Here is a 9010-nt window from a genome sequence, read left to right on the forward strand (position 1 = left end):
ATTTGCAGCGCAGGTAAGATTTAATCAATCTTTGCGCAAGGAGAGGTAAAGACGACGTCCAAAAAAAATGGAGCCAGATACATCGAATGTATCGCACTTTGGAAACAACCACCACGTTTTCAGTCGCTTTGAACTGTGGCTGTATTTCACGGCAGGAGGGAAGTATCAAAGTATTCATAAAAAAGGAAAAGAGGGGGAATATCTTGTGGTCTAAAGAATATTTACTTGTAAAGCCTGCGAGGAGACCAAATAAAAGGGTCTTTATCATGATCAAGATTCCAATATTAAGATTAATAAAATGTATTATTTATAAGTCAATTAACATAAATAGAATATGTAAGCACTAGTGTATTAAAAAATCTTTCCACAGGCAGCAGATTTTTAGCAGCATGAGGTTTTTTTTTTTTTTCCCCTGGAATAATACAAGAATAACATTTTCCAGCCAAGAGCAGAAACAGTAGGGGAGTCTTTGCTATCACAGGGCTTCTTATTAAATTCAGTCACTGTGAAAAGCCAATCTTTTTTTTTTTTTTTTAAATAAAGACAACTTAAAATCAATACAAGTTAGATTAACAAATCAGTACTATACTAATCCTGATTTATTACAATCGGCAATATTAACTTTAATCACGTATAAACAGCTACTCAAAAAAAGATTTTGCTTTACTAAGTCCTGAATTAAATAATGGTGCAGAGTGTACAGAGTTTTTAGATCTGCATCATCTGATATTATGAAAAATTCAATGTACTTCTCTGCAGCAGATGTCAGAGGTCAGCAAATCTATTACAGTAATGTAAGTAATCTGGCTTTCTGCCAACCTTTTTTAAAAAACACTGAAGCAGATAATTTTATATTTACAAATTCTAAAATCCTCCAGGGATTGAATCTCTTTCCCAACAAAAAGCAGAAACTTCACATTAGAGAAATGTATTTCACAGTATATCAAACATGTCTTCATCATTAGCATTTCATAAAAAGAAAAAAAAGCCCTTAATCTTTATTAGTCAACATTTTTTCCCAGCTACAGAGCTAACAATACAAGATCTCATCTGAGCCAGTAACCACTACATTTTCATGTATTGATTATGCAGAATGAACGACTTTTTTGGCCCGACTCTGCTTCACGGGACACATGAGAGAACATCTATTTATAGACATGATAAAAAAAGTAGTTACAATAACGCAAAGGATCTGACCAGCCCAGAAAGAGGAAGGAAATTAAATGTTAAGGCTGCCAGTTTCCTCTTTCATTCTCCCCACTGCGTATGGATATGATGGGGCTCTCGGGCCAGGGAGGAACCATATGCCCAGGACACACAGGGTGAAGGGAGGGCAGGAGGCAGTTCAGCACAATCCCTACAGTATTTTTCATATCGCTTGTTTCAGTGATTCTAGCTGAATAAAATATTCCAGCATGTCTCCCATTGACATCATCTTGCCTTCTCAAGGGCTCCAAGCCCAACATAAAACAGAGCGCAATGGAGCCTCTCGACCACAGTAATAATCTTGGAAGGACTTAAAATACCGAAGTCCATTCCTTGGGAGATGCTGCCACATTCCCATGCTTGGCCAGAAGGTTAAGGAGGTTGATTGCAATGGGAATGGAAAAAGATTTAAATCCGCTCCACCAAACAAATGCAGCAACCGGTTAACCCGTGGAACTCACTGCCAATAGATATCTTGGGGCCAAGGGATTAGTGAGATTATGCAAGGATTAGATGCTAATGTAAATCATGAGAACATTAAGCTCTTAGAGTTTCAAAAACACTGAAAAGGGACAGGCAATAAATCTCTTTACTGGTAGGAGTTGGGAAAACACTTCCCTCCTGGGCACATTACGCCACAGTGGCTCTCGCTCCTTCCTCTGAAGGCACTGCGGGAGCTGGGTGACGAGATGGCCGGTCTGCCTGGTTCAATAGGGCAACCATCTGGTTCCATAGGTCCTCACAGCAGCTGGGCAGAGCCGCCCGCACCCCCTGCAGACAGAGGGTCTGAGTGCCGGGCCACGATAAGTGGTCACCGAACCGGGGCAGCTTGGGGCGGCTCCACGGACAGCCCCCGCAGTGCAAAGGGGCCCCTATCGATAACCTCAGTGAGAGAAACCTGATTCTTGCTCCCTAGAAACTCCGTGGCAAAACATTCAGCTGTTTAAGGGACCAGCAGGAAAGCCCGGGCTCTGAACCCAAGAGAAGTCTTGTCTTTTCTACCCTGATGCTCTTCAAAAGGGATAAAACTTGGAGCAATGCTGTCAGCATAAGCACGGGCAACAAGCCACCTTGAACAGCAGCCAGCGGGTGGGGATGGCCAGGAGCAGGGGGCAGCTCTCCTGGGCACCAGCGACAAATGCCCAGCAGAGAAGAGGGGAGAGGAATAACCCAGACTCTGAGGTCTCAGCCTGTTTTCCAAAATGGGAATATAAAATACATTGAGGAAATCAAGCACTGTGCTCCTCAAGCCTGATTTCCCCGGACTGCATTGTACAATTCCAGGCGCTACGAAAGCAAGCCTCGCGTGCTTTTGTGCAGAACACAATAGCAATAGGTTTATTTGCATTTGTCTGAAGTACAAAACTGGCATGTATTTTATCAGCAAAGACAAAATATGTTTGAGTTCAATTTTCTTCCCAAAGAACTTTCCTTCCTTAAAGAAATGTCTCTTTCATCCTTTCATCAACAACTTTCCTCACAGCCCACTGGGAGTGCTGGTGGGTAATGAGAATGGCTCACTGCTGAAAGGTAGGAACTGCGCTGCTGTAAGAGAATTCAAAGACATTTTGTTTTAAGTAAACTGGAAATTAGTGACATTACAAACACAGCTGTTGATTTAGCTGCACAGTCAGGCGAGGGAAGCTTGGGCACCGTCGATCCTACGGCTCAGCAGGGGGAGATCAACAACCCCAGCCTTTTGCCTTCAGTGCAGATTTACTGCATGGGAAAGATTCAAAGGAAGGGTGACAGGGACAGAGCAGCTTCCCCAGGTCACTCCCCAGGCCAAAACTGCTACAAGCCTCTGTTTTGGCCACAGTCACTATTTCTGCATCTAAAGGCAGACATGCATTTTAGTTTTGGTAGGTCCATACAGCCCCTGCAATGCTCGGTCCCTACGCTCAGGACAAGCTTACAGATGCCATTTTGCATTGCCTGTGGGGTGCAGGTCTCCTGGAGGGACTCCAAAATCCTGCCCACCTCCCTGGGAGCTCTGAGCCACATTGCCATTGCACAAAGTTGAACAAACTAGTGGCAATCCCTGCCATGTTAGCAAAGTCCTGCAGTAAAGTACAAGGTGGAGATTCCCAGCAGACCTGGGAAATCTGAGGGAAAGATCTTACCCTCCATCCCTAGCGGGGCTCCTGCAAAGGAGAATGGCACATCTCCCATCGCGCAGCACCCTCCTGGGGCAACTCAGCTCCCAGCAAGGAAAAGGGGCTTGTCCCGTTGTGCAGAGCCTGTCCCTACTGCTGGATGTCGAGAAACGTGGTTACCACGCGAGACACACTTTACCTGATGTTGACCAACTACAAGCACTCAGCTCAGCCGCCCGGAGTACTGGGACCCCAAAAGCCTTGGGCACACCGCACAGCCTCAGCGCCCAGTAAGTGTTGATGCACATGTGTATGGCGGGCACGCCTGGGAAGCTCCTCCCTGCTTGGGTGACAACCCATCCGGGAGCACTGGGTAGCACACATCATCCCCCAGTTCTGCTGGGACAGACTCCTGGGTGGAAAGAAGGCTGGTGCTGGGAAAACAGTTCCCCACGAAGAGAGAGATCATCTGTTTCCATGCACTGGAAGTCCAGCACTCTTGCACCCAAGGACTCCTGCTGAGTCCAGCGCTGGTCAGTAAGTCTCCAAGGCTGAAAACCCAGAAATTTTGAAAAAACTGTGTGTTCTCAGATGTTTTGAATGGACAGCTACGGATCTGTTTTAATGATAAACAATTACATTCTTCTGTCATCTGATACTTTTTAAATTTTGGGGAGGGGGGAAGCTTTCTGAATTTTCAATAGTTCCTTTGTTAAAGCATCTGTTACTCACATAATTGAAAAGATGTTTGTTCAGTGGTATGCTTGAGAGTACAGTTATTTAATCTTAATGATAAAGCCCTCAGGGCAGAAAATCATAAGTAGAAACCTCTTGTTATTTATCAAAAAGAAAAAAAAAACCAAACCAAAAATCCAGGAAAAGAAAGAGAGAACTGAGACACCTCATCTATCTTCAGGCTTAAATTCGTGCTTGATGGAAAACTATTGAGACAATTTGCAACTTGTGAAGTTTTCTGGGAGTCTGGGACTAGCTGAAGTGGGAGGGGGGCATGAAAATGGAGTGAAGACAAAAATAAAACAACCAAGTTACTATGACAAGAAAAAACTGCTGTTTGGCAAGTTTTTTTGGGTCAAACAAAGAGCTAGCTGTAGTTTACAGCATGACATAACATTTGATTAATTTTTGCCCGAGGATGTTTTCACACTTAACAGTGTAAATCAAAACCTTCTATTAATTACAGTGTGTATTAAAAGAAAACCATAAGCATTTTCATGTAGATGCTATACCAGCCTCCTATTTTTTTGTTCCCTCTGAAAGATTGGCTGTTATTTCCTACAAAACTCCACTGAACTGCTTACACATTACCAAAGTTATCTAAACGCTTTAACAAAACCAAAGAGCATTTGCATGGAACGCGGGGCTCTCTTGCATATTGAATTACTGCACAATATCCTTAGGGTAGGGAGACTTTACGGCTGTTAAAGGGAAACCATGGAAGGGACTTATTTTGACCCGTCTTATGTTTCTGATAATATATAATATTTATGTGAGCAATTTAGACAGAAAAATGGCAGAACGGGCTCTGAACTGCACAAGACACTGTATCTTCTCGGGCTTAGTCCCCTGGTAAGGGACAGATGGGCAGGGTGCTCTGCAAGTGACCAAGGACCACCCTCAAAGCCAGAATAAAACCCTCTGCAAGTCTGTATCCAAAGCACAGGCACAGCCACCCTGCCAGACTGTGAAGCACCACGACCTTCTCTGGGGACCCATCTCACCTATCTGCTCCTCATCAAGTCCCGGGTGGCTGTGGCTATGCAGAACACTTTTCCACTCAGCTGCCTGAATTTGAGGTGAACATGAAGCCTAATAAACCCTTCTCCAGCTGTGTCTGACCAGGACAGTCTGGTTTTCAAGGCGCTAGTGACTCGTGAGGGCCAGGATGTGAGACACACTGCTGAAGAGGAGGACATGGCCCATGGGATGCTCTGGGTCCAACTCTGCTGGAGGTTCCAAGGGAACCAGGTTCCTTGCAGCACCTGAAGAGGCCAGGAGGGCTACAGCTCTACGGGACCATCCAACTGCCTGCCACAACACCTTTGAATACCGACACATCTGTCCACCAAACAAGCTGAGAAGTGTTACTGCATGCTGTTGCACACAATTCCCTGGCCCACGTGTGTTTGTGCATAACTCGTGCACAAGGCTTGCTTTGGAGGAAACCAAGATGAATCACGGACAGACTTGGAGGCAGAAAAAGGCCCCAACAGGCAATTGCTCATAGTTTTGTTTTGTTCAATGCATTTTATGGCGAACCTTATATACCTTGCAAAATAGCAGGTTGAGGGTTTTGGTTTGGGTTTTTTTTTTTTGGGGGGGTGGTGGTGTAATATTTATGAAAAATCCCTAACAACAACGTCATCAGCACTGCGGAAACACAGCCTATCGTTCATGCTGGAAAATTAAAGCTGCTGATCATGTGTTTTGTGTAAAAGCGAAAGAAACCTCAAACCCTGCCTGTGAAAACCACATCTGCATTATTAGGGGAAGGCAGCACGGAGAAGAGTGCTTCACAGAAAAGTAGCCGTTTCTGAGGGTTTCTTGATAAGAGGGAGAGATGCAGGGTACTGACAAGGGCTGTAAGAGTTTCACAGGAAAGGTTCAGGCTGAATCAGCTAACGCCAACCACACACGCCTCTAGTTTTCTGTGATGATGCAAGGTAAGCGCATTAAAGGAGCACAAATGCAGAAAGTAACGACCAAAACAACAACAACTCATAAGCTCTGCATGGTCCGAGTCATACACAGAGCAAAAGCCCCACGATGGGAAAACATTAATGCTTTTTATATTGGTAATCATCTGTAACATGAGCAATTAAGTACAGTACTAATGGACTATAGCCAAGAGCCTGGTACTAATATTAAAAACTGACAGAGATGAATAGGTTTGGAAGGAAAACTAGGCTGACAAAGACATTTTTATGAAGTGCTTGGGCCTATTTGGAATAACCCAATCAAAGGCAAGTTCAGACCAGCCATGCCTACAGTGACAATAACGCATTCATTGGCATTATACGATGCCTGCTATGCTTTAAATAAAAACACTCATTGCTTCTACTCAGCAACCTGCACTTTCATTATTATACTCATTAATAAAACAAAAGTTGCCTAACTAATATACAAATAATGCTTACTGAAACACTGGTAGCCTCGCCTTGTTTTAAAATGAAACCAGTTACTGGAAACACAAACCGTCCTACATGAAAAATGAAGCAATTGATAATGCACACAAAATCTTTCTTTCCCTTTTACCAGGGAAACAAAGCAAACACCGCACTGACTGAAGCACTCTGCCTACCTATAGCACAGCAGCAGAAACCACCACAGTCCCTGCTCCAAACAGCAGGGCGTGGAGAGGGCAGCAAAGCATTCCCCACAGCCTTTAAACCTAGCTTTGTTTCAGCTTTGCCATCCTTGGTACCATGGGTCTGCAGCAACATGCTGGCTTTTAGAGGTTATAAACACCTTCTGAGAAAGCCAACATTTCTTCAAGGGATTTGCTAGACAGAGAGGCAATTCTGCCCTCTCCATTTCTTTTTTTCCTTTCTTTTTGCCCTTTGAAGTTGTGCGTGAAACTCCACCTTGCAGAGGGCAACTTGGAGAGTGCAAGAAGGTGGGATGCAGTACCTGAATGGGACACACGTGCCATTCCACTCCTCAGCATCCTAAGGATGTCACTGAAACGTCACTGCGACCTAAGCAGCCTCGATATGCTAAAGCCAGTGTGAACAGCTAGTAGCTTCTCTGTCATCTTGGAAGAAAGCTAGTTTACACAACACGGATGCCCTTGAGACATAGTTGCAGAGATGAATGGCAAGGCTAAGTCAAACACCAGCACAATCTGTGAAGTCCAGCAACTGCCTGTTCTGCTTCCACTAAGCAAGGAAAGGCCAGCGCGATTCAGAAAGGAAAAATCATGAGGTTTATTCAGCATTTACTTCCCAGCTTAATTCAATTTCCAGTTTAGCTTTACAGCTCACCTTCAAGTTAGAAAATGTAAGTGTGTCCTGAATCATGAACGTGTATTTCTGCACTGCAGTTCTAGTTTTAGATTAAATGCCATCTGAGCACTTTAGCTATAAATGAGCATTACATTTACAGGTGCTGTAGTTAGAATTACCAGCTGAAACAAACCATGACAATTTCATTTACTTTTTTCCAAGTCTGAGGCTTAATACGGCTTTCCTGTGGTGGAAAAAACCCAGTGTCTAATACTAGAAATCTAGAGATTGGACCAGTCACTGGGGTTTTTTAGTAAAAGTGTTTTGGTTTTCCAGACCAGATCTGGTAAAGCATATTTTAGGTAAACTCAGGGCTAACCTAAAAATCCTACAAGACTTTCCTCCAAATGCCATCTTTTGCCAGAGACCTGGAAAACAGGTGCTACCTCGTATCAGACCTAACCCAGAACTACTCAACAGTACCTGGCATCCAGGTACTCAGATTTGAGCTCTTCAGTGTGCTAAGACCAATCCAACCATAATCTAAAAGAGTCTTCCCTCAGACTGGCTCAAGGCAAGCAGAACTGCTTTTGGGTAGTCTGGAAAGGCTTTTCAATCTTGAAGGCCTCATGAGTCTGCTTCGGTCTTCTAGTGAGCATAATGGGCTTTAAGGCACTTTGTAGCATACCCCTGAATAACTGTTGAGTAAGTCACATGGATGAGTCTCTATGCATCAAAGATGAGTGCAATTCAAAGGATTTCATGTTAAAAAAACCCCACTAGCATGAAAGCAGAAGAGAGAGACAGGGGTTCATGGAGTATTTGTGAATGGCTCATTCATTTTTCCACAACTACACGAGACATGCTCTCTCGGTGATTCTAGGACTTCAACTCAGAGCCCAGCAACACTTGGTCCCTGTGCGACCTAAGCCCGCAAAGAGCTCTCTCTCATGCGCGTCTGGGTCTCCTCTGTCAAATAAACAACATCCTACAAAGCACATCTGGTGAGGGAAGACCCAGACTGCCAGCTGGAAACCCATCAGCTGGCTTGGGTGCAAGAGGAAGCCCTGAGACACTCGGGGCTGCAATGATGGAAGGGAAGAGCCAAATACCCACAATTTGATGAGTCAGTTAAAACAATCTATAACATTTGTCTGTAATGCAACAGCAGGGAAAAGCAACTCACTCAATTTGCTCTGCTGCTCGGCTCGATCTCCAGAAAGCTTCTAACTCTTAACTTTTATAGTGAGATGACATGCAACTTCTTTATGCACCCAAGTTCTTATGTTGGAGAGGTCTCCTGTAAATGCGGGTGATCAACCTCCCCCTCCATGAGGAGGGCAGCATCTCCCTTGGAGTGGCCAACAAATACGGCACTAAAACAAGGTGAAAAACTGCCCACTGAGCACAGCTCTGCTGTGCCACCTTGGGCACAGGCAAGTACAATCTCTTCGTGACCCCAGCAAAGTACCTTGTTTATGCCCAGGAACAAGGGACTGGACTTTCCTTATCTGAGTCTGAAATTGTTGAGCTTTTATTAACATTTGCTTGTCTAAGAAAAAACAGAAAGGGAAAAAAAAAAAAAACAGAGAGTTGTTTCTAAAAACCATACCAAATGAAAACAACATTCCAGCTCCAGTATTTTATTCAAAGCATGCTGGCTTCACAAGCCCTGGAAGTTATTATCTACATGGGAAGAATAAGAAATCAACAGTTCTGACCAGCAACAATGGCTGCAGAGAAAGA

At 44.1% G+C, this 9010-nt stretch overlaps 1 protein-coding gene across 1 annotated transcript in view; it reads right to left on the reverse strand.

Annotated features, from left to right (window-relative positions):
- The window catches only part of ARID5B (AT rich interactive domain 5B (MRF1-like)), a gene marked incomplete at its 5' end in the record, with an annotated part of 26874 nt that overhangs the window by 9501 nt on the left and 8363 nt on the right, over nt 1–9010 (reverse strand). The window lies entirely within an intron of this gene.

The sequence above is a fragment of the Cariama cristata genome, unplaced genomic scaffold (genome assembly GCF_000690535.1).
Source record: "Cariama cristata isolate BGI_N322 unplaced genomic scaffold, ASM69053v1 scaffold25083, whole genome shotgun sequence".
Taxonomy (NCBI): domain Eukaryota; kingdom Metazoa; phylum Chordata; class Aves; order Cariamiformes; family Cariamidae; genus Cariama; species Cariama cristata.